Raw genomic sequence first — 12,166 nt, forward strand, 5'->3', positions numbered from 1 at the left:
TGACCTTCATAATAAGATGGGTGAGGATAAGCTACCTCTGTTTTTTTTTGTATTTAACTTTGTTTTATATTAAATTAATCACTAAGGAAATTCTTTTGATGGTTATATATAGATGCAAAACTGTCAAATCTCACAATTAAGGTCTTTCTCCCTGCTGTTATGATCTTCAGGAAGATTTGAAAATAGCTTTCACCAACTCCATGAAGTTTACTTAGTGGCTGAAAACCTAAAATCCCTCTAACATTCAACATATAAACATCGTCCAGCAAATAAAAGGCATTTTCTCATTACCTGTATCTAGTTCTCTCATTTTATTATTGAGAATAAAGCTGGCGTCTAAATCTCAGGGAGCTAAAATTCTGCTGACATACTATTATGCTGGGCACCTGCTTGGAAATCAGGCCTCAGGTGCAATAATAAACAGAGCTAACCCTTGCAATGAATGGGAGAGCTGAGATTGTGTAAAGCTAACCTGAGGAATAAGGAAAAGAGTGACTTTCATTATTGCTCCTTGTTTATATTTCACTGCTTTATTTGTGTGGAAAATATTCACATGATAGAAAGCATTCATGATACTGTAGCCTTCCTTTTGTTGCCCGAACAGGGAAAAAGGTAAAATTCAAAGCCAGAAATTAGATCATTATCTTACTGATGGAACTCCAACACTGAAGAAATGAATATCAAGCTTTTTAATGATTTATAAGAAGTGCAAAAATATTTCAGCACCAGTGTGATAGATGTATTATGATAAACTGTGATTCACCTTTCAAGACACGTAGCCAACAGCTTGTGCTAAAGAAATGGATTCCAGATGGAAATGATATTTCTCACCCAGCGTGGTGTTTTCCATTAAATTAAAATGTTCAATATTTCTGCACATATTAGCTTTACTAATTGAAACTAATTTAACTCTCTCAAAAGGCTTAAAAGCAAATGTAGAGAAACAGAGGTATTTACAGGATTTTACTGACTGATTAGCAACTTGTTTCTATAAACAGGTGGCACAGCAGTTGATGTACTTAGTGGCATAATATTAGACCTTGATGAAAAATGCTAATTTTCATTTGCGTTAATGGTCTTTGACATCAGTGCTTCACACACTGCTCCCTGGCCTTCTCAGTGGGTAGGGATGCCAGCCTCCCTCAGGATGGCTTGCCATTTGCATTAAGTATTTATCACAGAGATAAATAGTTATGGCCTGGCACGACACAAATTATGGATTTGAAAAATTCTAAGCAAGTCACCAGGGAGGGGAAGAAAAGGAATGCGATGTTTTGTGTTTGCGTGGTTCAATGGAATCTTTGCAAAGCTGCTGGGTGATCTCGAGTTTTGGATGCCACAAATTCTAAAGTTCTCCATTGTCTATTATACAGGTATTCAGTGTCAATTCATTTATCAGGCAATTTTTTATTCATTGACTATGTGTTAGGCACAGATCTAGAAACTGCTCTTGTGAAGCTTATAATTCTAGTGGTAAAAATCAGATGAAAATCAAATACCTTGATATTGGCAAAGCCTCTAGGAGAAAATCCCTGTCCCATCATGGGAAGCAGATCTATTAAACAGGTTTATCCCAAATCTAAAGTTGAGAATGCCTACCCTATGGCTTAGCTCTACCTGGGTGTTTCCAGAACTGGGGAGCATAACTTCAGGAACTTCAGAACAGATACGAATGTAAAAGGAAAGGAAAGTGGAACAGAAAAAAAAGAAAGAAAAATTAAAATAGAAGAGCAAGAAGGCAAGTGAGAAAATTAAGTGAAAAAGAAGCAAGAAATAGAAGCAATACCCAAAACAAAGTACCCTGTGACTGGTACCAATGATGACTCAATTAGCCCTATACATTTGTTATGTAAATGACATGGATTTTGTTCATTCCTCACAAAAATCAATAATAAATATGAATTGTATATTTCATATGATATGATGAAAGTGCTCTTTACATATATGCCTTAAGGCATTATTATACAGCTACACCATGCATGGAAAAGTTTAACTTGATATAAGTTTTGAACCCTAACTGGCTTCACCTACGAGCAGCAGCAAAATTCTCCTCAATGGAGAAGTCTTTCCCATTAGCTTCTGTCAGAACTCTGGGAATATAGTAGTTGGACAGGATTGACAAGGACCATGTTCTCATGGAGCTATTATATTTTTCTCCACTTCTCCATATTTATCACCTTCCCCTACCTCTCAGTATTAATCCACCAATGATCTGTATGGATCAATTTCCAATCCAAGTGTTCTAGTAGTTTGACTTTTTTCCCCCAATTAATTTATTTGTTTATTTCTCCTGGCCCCACTCGTTGTTTCTACTTGCTGCTGACTGCTCTCTTTGTCTAGTCATGTGCTCTCTGTGTCTGCTCATTGTCTTTTTTTTTTTAGGAGGCACCAGAAACTGAACCCAGAATTGGTGAGAATTGGTAAAGCCTCTTCTTCTTCTTTTTTTCCTTCTTATACTTTTTAAGTCCACCGAGGATGCCAGGATGGATGGGGTGGATGATTCTCTTCTTCTCTCTTAGGGCCTTTCCAAGCATTGGTGAAAAACAAGGTCCATCCTGCTGTCTGTCTCTCACTTCTTTTCCTCTAATGCCAGGGAGTGCTGTTGACTATCCCATCCCCATCATTTGTGGTAAGTTTTACAGTTGAGATGGTAATAAGGAGAGGTCTGGTGATGATATTTTGAATCCTGCTATGAAATGACTGTTCCCTCCTTTCCATAAATTCTCTAAGAGTGATTATTCACCAAGGAAAACAAGCACAGCAAAGAAATATTTTATGGGTAGTTGTGACTTTGGCCCCAAAATTCAGTGTACAACTCCTGTAACTTATAGAAGAACATGGGATTTTGCTAAGCAAGGCCAAACTAGTCCCCCATGAGTTGGGAAGAGGTAGAGAGGACATTTTCTTTTGATGCCATCACTATGAACCTCTCTACCCAAAGCTCTTCTTATTTAATTTTGAGTCTGCATGACAATACTCTCATTAGAAACAGACTCAGATGCAGCTGTACAGTATTTAACTATATTTAAACTGCCTCAGCCTACACCCCATCCACTTCCATCTTCATACCCCAAGGCTGTGATCTTCCTCTCAGACCTTGACTCCACTGGGCTCCAGAGGGGTCATCCCTGCCTAGTATCCCACTAGCAATCACTTAGATCTGTGACATTCCTTGGCTCTGGTCTCCATGGATGCTGAGTTCTTGTGTTCATTCATCTTTGGTAATTGGACACTGTCCTGAAAAGCCTATCTCATGATCAGAACCTTTGATCTCCATAAGGAAGACTTCTTGGGTAATGACTTATGGCCCTTGGGACTCCCAAGTTCCACTTACCTTATATCTCTAATTTTGTGTGATTAAGACCACCATGGAGCTTCAAATACAATTGTTTTGCACTGTACTTTTCATATCAGGTCTCTAGCCAGGTTGAATCTCTGTCAATATCCAAGACCACCATCTACCAGGTTCTGTTTAACTAGGCAGGATGCTATATATGAGTCCCTACCTCCTCACCTTGGTACCATGAAAGAGTAGACATGACAGAGCAGTCATACCTCAAATCCAAATGCAGTGATATGGCACTCAAAAACCTATACCCTTCCAACCATTCATAGTACTCTCCTCCCTTTCCAGATTCCCCATACCTCTTGCTCTATGACTTCTCTCTTAAGATATTTCTCAAAAAGAGAAGACAGTAGATATGTTACTTCAAAATGACATTAAGACAAGATGGTTTCACTTCAAATCAAGATTCTCCATACTGAGAGGCAAGATTTCCCCTGTTACTAGAACAAAGAGCATTGAGAATCAAGTGTGGAAACTTTTGAGAGAATCAGGACTTCCATATAAACCCTTACATTTTACCATGGAGTAATATGGCTCCAGGGATACATGGACTCTGCCCTAAAATTCCCTTTCCCTGATGATATCCCCACTAGCTTCATCCCTCAATCTGCCTTCTCTAATCTGTGACAAAAACTAAATCCTCTTCAGAGCCACCAGAAGCTCCCTGCTCCCAAACCTGGGCATGCATAGTGAAAAGCCAGGGCCAGCCAAGTGTGAACATCATGGTTTCCAATCTGGCAGAGAGTGAGGAGTCCTTTTTAATCTCAACAGTTTTCACAGATCTATAGTTTAAATATCTGTTGCTTGAGAACATAAAGGGAAAAAGCTATGAGATGTATCCACTATTTTTCTAATCTTTAAAATGCATTAAACATAACAATTTATACACATTTAGAATTAGGAGGGCATATGTGCAAGAAAAGCTGTGTGCTCCATCTTCAGATAATGCATGGTGTGCATTTGGAGTCCCAGATGCCTCACTTTAATTCCATGGCCTCGAGGGATTTGTGGGCCTCAGGTGGAAATTACTAGGTCTATGTGATTAGATTATAGAGTAATTTCCTGCTGGCAACAGGGGACTTCCTGGTCTATCTGGCATCATGAAGAGAGTCTCCGCCCTCATTTCCCAACTGCAAACAGGAAGCCTGGAGAATGAAGAGAAGATTTTGCCTGCCAGTTATCTATCAGTGTTCCTGGTTAGAACACGGGAGGAGTGAGGACAGTTCCAGAAAAGAGTAAGAAAGGCACTTCTCTTCTGAAAGCAAAACAAAATAACAGAGTGCTCTGTGCCTTTTGCATGGTCATGTAAACACAAATTTGGTTTCTGAATTGCTAGGGATAACTTCAAAAGGCTCCCACCCACTGGGAGAGACACTATTTGATCGCTTTTCAAATGAGGACTGTTTTCTCTTCCTTTGGACATATACATATTGACATGTTCTATTAAATGGAGTTCAGCACTTTTTCTCTCAGTGATAAGGTACAAAAATCCATTTATAAAATTTAAAAAAACATATTTTCCATTTATCCTTAAATGGAAAAAAAGTCCCCTTCAAAGTCTTATCTATTCCCTTGGTGATACAGTTACCGATATTTCTGTGCTTCCTTGCTAGTCTTTGGAAAAAGTGTTCCATTCATCAATTTATGTTTTTAGTAACTCTGCTGTGAGTCATCGGAATCCTGGCTTGTCAAAGACAAATCTTCTGAAGCAACATATTTTAAAGGTAGGAAAGGTTTCCAAAGATTTATACATCCATTTCTAAGGAAGAGATACAAATTAAAACTTCAAGTCTTTCTGAAGCTTGTAAATAAAAATCTACTTTACAGATTATGAGTAAGACTTGCCCAGCATCTAAATGTTCTGCTGTTTATTCATTTCATTTTCTTACTAAGGAAGCATTTTTCCAAAGGCACTATGAGTATAATTAATGTTAGGTATGATCTTTTATTATTTTATTTTATTTTTGTCTTTATTCATTTTTTAAATATTACATTCAAAAAATATGAGGTCCCCATATACCCCCCACCCTCCTCACCCCACTACTCCACCCATAGCAAATTCTCCTCCATCATCATAAGACATTCATTGCATTTGGTTAATACATCTCTGAGCATCACTGCACCTCATGGTCAATGGTCCACACCATAGACCACACTCTCCCACGTTCCATCTAGTGGGCCATAGGAGGACCTACAATATCCGGTAATTGTCCCTGCAGCACCACCGAGGATAACTCCAAGTCCTGAAAATGCCTCCACATCTCATCTCTTCCTCCCATTCCCCACACCCAGCAGCCACCATGGCCACTTTCTCCACAACAATGCCACATTTTCTTCAATTACTAATCACAATAGTTCATGAATAGAATATCAGTAAGTCCTCTCTAATCCATATACTATTCCTTCATCTTGTGGACCTTGGATTGGTTGTGTCCATTCCACATCTATGTCAAGAGGGGACTTAGATTCCACATGGATGCTGGATGCAATCCTCCTGCTTTCAGTTGTAGGCACTCTTAGCTCCATGGTGTGGTGGTTGACATTCTTCAATTCCATGTTAGCTGAGTGGGGTAAGTCCAATAAACCAGAGTGTAGGAGCTGAAGTCTGTTGAGGTTCAGGGCCTGGTTATCATATGGTCAGTCCAGAGATTCAGATCCCCTGGGTATATCTTAAACCCCAGAACCAACTACAATTCTGGTAAAGTAACAGGAAAGACTTGTGAAAAGAGATCACATCTGAGTCCAGCTCCATTACACAGAAACACAAACTCCAAAGAAGGACCAGCTGACATGGCACAGAACTCCGTCTGCCATGACCATGAAACCTGTGGGTCTCTGTAGCCCTCAGAAGAACCAATACCTGGGGTTGTATCTACTTTATCTGTCTCTGAGAGTCTACTCAGGTGTGCATAAGGGCAACCCCTCTGATAATCTCCCAGCTTTTTTAGAGACTCATAGCCATATAAACTCATTTGTCCTTTCCATTTCCCCCTTGATTTAGGTCAAAAAGCATTTTTAGCTCCTGTTATTATATGTAGACAGAGATATTCTGCTGGTCTGAGTTGAACCTTTTATTCAAGGTCATTTTCTAGTTACATCATCAGCTGGTATTTGCTTGTAATCCCTCGGCGCCGGGAGTCATGTCCCACGCTGGGGGGAAGGCAACGAATTTACATGCTGAATTTGGCTTCAAGACTGACCACATTTGAGCAACACGGAGGCTCTCAGGAGGTAACTCTTACGCACACTGCTGCTCTAGGCCTTGTTCTTATTTCAGGTGCACAGGCTCACAAGCATAGTCATTAGTATCAAGGGCTCATTGTTGGACCTTCCTTCTTTTTTGGTCTTTGCCGTTGCACTTCTCAGATTGTTGCTGTTCCTTTAGGGACTGTGATAGAGCTCCCCTGGCTAGGAACTCAGCACTCCTTCAGTTGTTGTTTTTAATTGTTTCCACTATGAAAATATCCAAACATTTTTATGTACCCTGGATATATGCCCTGTAGACTTCCCTGCCAACCATGTGTCCCCTGTCAATAACATCCCACACCAGTATTCCTTCCCTGCCATTGTTGAACCTCTCTGTGATCCAAAACTTGTGAAAAGTGAAACCCAATATATTGCCATGTTCCCTTATCAGTAAAATGGGATATAGCAATGAGTTTAAAGGTTAGATATAGAATACATATTAATTTGGGAAAATTCTACATCCTATCTTTTCTTTTCTTTTTTCTAATTATTAAGCTTCTCTTCACAGGAGTTTTAGATCACAGTAATTCATATATACAATATATAGTACTCCACCTCATATATTTTTTTTAATGTGATTAAAAAATAATAATAATAAATAAATATTTAAAAATATATATATATAGTACTCCCAAATATCCAACATAAAACCTTTTCCCTTTCACAGCAATAATCTTTTTACATATTCATACTGTATTTACTGAAACTGATGCACAGATATTGAGACAATAGCTTTCAAACAAGGTAACATTTGTGTTTACATTGTGGTTTATATTTTAGACTATACAATTTTCTAAATTTTTAGTTATCTTATATTTTACATTATGATTTACATTTTAGCCTATCAATTCCTACATATTTTTGGTGTAATTTTACCTGTCTTATATCCATCCTTGCATACTCTTGTGAAACACTTCTGTTGCCCACACAGTTACATTGGTTCCATCTATTCAATACTTATTTCCCCTCCCTTTTCCCACTGTCCACAGTGACAGTCAATCTTCATTTCTTGAAGAGCCATGTTCAGAGATACTTGCAACAGTGTTGAGGGCTTGACATGCTCAACTGCCCTAATGCCCTGGGAGCCACCATTTCTCTTGAGAGATACAGTTCCCTCTCTATTCGATGGCATCAGTCCTCCCCAGGATGTGGGTGTACCTTCACTCTCATTATATGGGTCTCTACCCCATGATATAACCCACTCTGGCTAAATGAGCATTCACATATTCCCTAGGAGTCTGTCCTGCATCAGATTATCCCCTTTAAATATCTTAAACAGGTAACTTTCCTTATTATATTTTTGAAAAGGTTTTCTCAGCATTATACTCTCAACGAACACCTGACAGTCTCCTATGTTTGTATGTTGCCCCATCCTCCCCCCTATTTCTTGGGCAATATTACCCATCCTCCCATCCCTAGACCCCTCAAGCCCACAAAGCCCCACCCAAAGGTAACTCTATGTCCCCTAGGTATGATCTTACCCCAAGTTCAGGTAATCATGGAGTTGAACAAAAGTACCTCAGTTCTCTCCTTACTTGAAAGACATACAGCCACTTAATATTTATTGTGCATTGACTATATGTCAGGTCTTGTTAATAACGAAAATAAGAAAGTAAATAAACCATAGTCTTTTAAGTTAGGAAAAGCACAGAGAGCTATGAAAACACATGGGAGAGGTAGCCAGTCCATTCATGGGTAGATCAAGAAAGGCTCCCCAGAGCAAGTGACATCTCAATTGAGATCTAAAAAAAGTAGAAATTATGGAGTTACAATTAAGCTAGCACTACCCAAAGTCAGGTCCATGAACTGATGCCATTCTGAAAACTGCCTGTCCATCCTTGACAAGATAGATACAAAATGGAGAGTACGCATTAAGAAACTTTTATTGCAATTTGACACCACCATGACATCCAAGCTCGTGATTAGGAGTCTTATAGTCTATATTTTTAATTGGATTTTTTGTTGTCTCTTATAAATAGCATTAGTTTGCAATTGATTGGGAATTTAATTAAAAAGGAAGAAAGGAAAACCAGTACTTCCTAATCCATAAATTGAGAGCATTGAGCTAGGCAATGGTGTATGAGTGGGGAAGAGTTGGGGAGAGGGCACAAGGGAGCATATTTGAAGGTTTGGCTCTGAGGCTAGAATGTTTTGGGAACATTCACTGAAGGTGATTGGATAATGCAGTGCAAAGCAGAACAGTGTATAATGAGACATGAGAGAAACAGGAACCATGTCATAAAGTGCTGCCTTGTAAATTCTGTTAGGGCAACAAGGACGTATTGAAGGATTTCTTTAAATGTCATAACATGATAGGATTTTCATCTTACGAAGATCATTCTGCCCACAGTGCTGAAGTATATTAGAATTAGATAAATTGAAGGCCAGAATATACTTGATTAGTAATCTATGTGAAAGGAAACAAAGGCCTTTACTCAGATAATACAAGTGGATGGGACAAAAGGAGACAGATTCTGGAAATAATAAGAAAGTAGCATCCACTGATTATAATGGCTGTTTGGAGCAATCGGGAGAGGCAAGACTCAAGTATGACAGACAGATTTCTAACTTGAGAAAGTATTTAGATTGTGAAGTCATTCTCCAAGAGAAAAGTGAAGATAGAAGGTTTAAGGTGGGATGAAGTTGAAGATGGGAAGGAGCATGAGGATTTCATTCCAGGTAATTTTGACTGTGAAATCACTATAATAGATGTAAATGGATACACCCAGATAACAGTTTTAAAAATACAGGATTGGTCTTCAGGAAAGACATGTGTGCTAGAAGTTCAGATCTCAGATTTTTCACAATATAAATAGTCCATTCAATCCATGGGTGTGTGTAGATTAAGAAAATGCTGAATGTGGAACTCTGATGAAAACTAACATTTAAGAGAGAGGTAGAGGAAAATGAGCACACGAAGGAAATGTAAAAAGAGAAACTTGAGAAACTGGAGAAATGTAGGGCTCTGCAAAAACATGTTGTGACTTTCCCAAGCTCTCACTTGGGTGGCGCAGAGCTGGTACTTCTCATGAGGTAAATGCTCTTTGAAGAATTGCCAGTCAGAAAAACTTGGCCAACTTTTCAAATCATCAGTTCATCCAGAAGACAATAACATCTTCAAAAGTGAAAGTGGAATTTTCTCTAATGAGATTACTGAGATGTTCATGCCTATGGGAAAATAACCATACAATCTTTGGTTCAACCATTGCATATCATTCCAAAGAATCCTTAGTTGACTATCTAAAACATACTTCTCAAGCTATAAAACCCAATAGACAATTCTGTCAACACAATGCTCTGACAATACTTCTTATCCTCATGGATCTATCTGAAGCATCCATTTCCAAAAGCCCAAATTGATTCCTTTTATTTCTTTTTCTTACCTAATTGCTCTGTCTAGAACTTCCAGTATTCTGTTACATAAAATGGAGACAGTGGACATCCTTGTCTTTTTCCTGATCTTAGGAGGAAAGCTTTGAGTCTTTCATCATTCAGTATGATGTTTTCACACACTTTATCATGTTTCACTTTATCATGTTGAGGAAGGTTTCTCCTATTCCTATGTTTCTAAGTGTTTTTATCAAGAAGGGATGCTGAATTTGTCTAATTATTTTTCAGTGTTAATTGAGATGCTCATGTGAATTTTTCCCTTCATTCTGTTAATGTGGCATATTATTACTTAATTGATTTTATGTTGAATTCTCCTTGCATACTTAGGATAAATCCCACTTGATCCTGGTGTACAACTCTCTTAATATGCTGTTAGATTCAGTTTTCTAGATTTCTGTTGAGGATTGTTGCATTTATATTCATAAGGGATTTGGATCCATAATTTTGTTTCTCGTGGTACCGATATCTGGCTTTGGTAGTAGGGTGATGTTGGTCTCATAGAATGAGTTAGGAAGCATTCCCTGCTCTTGAAAGTTTTGGAACTGTTTGAGTAGGATTGGTGTTAATTCTTATTCGAGTGTTTGGTAAAATTGAACAGTGAAGCCATCTGGTCATGAGCTTTTCTTTGTTGGGCACAGTTTTTGATGACTGATTCAGTCCCTTTATTTGTTATTGGTCTGTTGCCATTTCCATTTTTTCTTGAGTCAATGTAATTAGTTTTTGTATTCCTAGGAACTTGTCCATTTGATTTATATTACCTTATTTGTTGATATACAGATGTTCATAGCATCCTTTTATAATCCTTTTTATTTCTGTGAGGTTGTTAGTAATGTTCTCCCTTTCATTTCTGATTTTAGTTATTGGCATTCTCAGTTTTTTCTCTGTCAGTCTAGATAAAGGTTGTTCTATTTCATTGATCTTTTCAAAGAGCCAACTTTTGGTTTGTTGATTCTCTCTATTATTTCTTTATTCATTATTTCCTTTATCTCCACTCTAAAGTTTGTAATTTCTTCCCTTCTGCTCACTTTGGGTTTAGTTTGCTCTTCTTTCTCTAGGTCCTCCACTTGTGAGGTTGTTCTCTGATTTGAGATTTTCCTTCTTCTTTTAATGTAAGCAGTTAGAATTGTAAATTTTCCTCTGAGCACTGCCTGTGTTGCATCCCAATTAATAAATAAATTGGTATCCAATTTATTATCCACAATATATAAAGAAATCATTTATAAGTCAACAGGAAAAAGACAACCTAGTCAAAAAATGGACAAAAGAATAGACATTTCCTCAAAAAAGATACATGAATCAACAAAAAAACACATGAATAGATGCTCAACATCTTTAGCCATTAGAGAAATGCAAATCAAAACCACATTGAGATATCATTTCATACCACTAGAATGGCTACTACTAAAAAATCAAAAATAGTATGTGTTTTAGAGAATGCATAGAAATAGGAACACTCATTCATGTTGATGGGAATGTAAAATTGGGCAGCCACTGTGGAAAACAGTTTGGTTGTTCCTCAGAAAGTCAAGTATAGAATTAACATATGACCTGGCAATCCCACCGCTACATATATACTCAAAAGAATTTAAAGCAGGGAATCCATAATTGCACATTTATGTTCATCATGGCCTTATTCACAACATCCAAAAGATGGAAGCAACCTAAGTATCTATCAACAGTTGAATGGATAAGCAAAAGGTAATGTTACTTACAATGGAACATTATTCATCTGTAAAAAGGAATGAAGTTCTGATACATATGACAACTTGGATGAACCTCAAAGACATCATGTATCACGTCAAGTGAAATAAGCCAGACACAAAAGGACAAATATTGCATGATCTTGTTAATATTAAATAATTCAAATAAGCAAATTAATTGAGACAGAAACTAACCTAAAGTTTACTAGGGGTCAGGTTTGGGGTAGAGAATGAGAAGTTAATGCTTAATTAGTACAAAGTTTCTGTTTGGGGTGATAGGAAAGTTTTGGTAATGGATGGTGATAATAGTAGCACAACATCATGAATGTAATAAGCCTTACTGAATTATATATTTGAATGAGGTTAAAAGGGGAAATTTTAGGTTGTATATTTGTTACTAGAATAATTTTTTTTAAAAAACAGAGAATTGTGTAACACAGTGAAACCTAATATAAACTATGCCCCACAGTTAACAGTATACTTA

Source organism: Dasypus novemcinctus, chromosome 17 (genome assembly GCF_030445035.2).
Source record: "Dasypus novemcinctus isolate mDasNov1 chromosome 17, mDasNov1.1.hap2, whole genome shotgun sequence".
Classification (NCBI taxonomy): domain Eukaryota; kingdom Metazoa; phylum Chordata; class Mammalia; order Cingulata; family Dasypodidae; genus Dasypus; species Dasypus novemcinctus.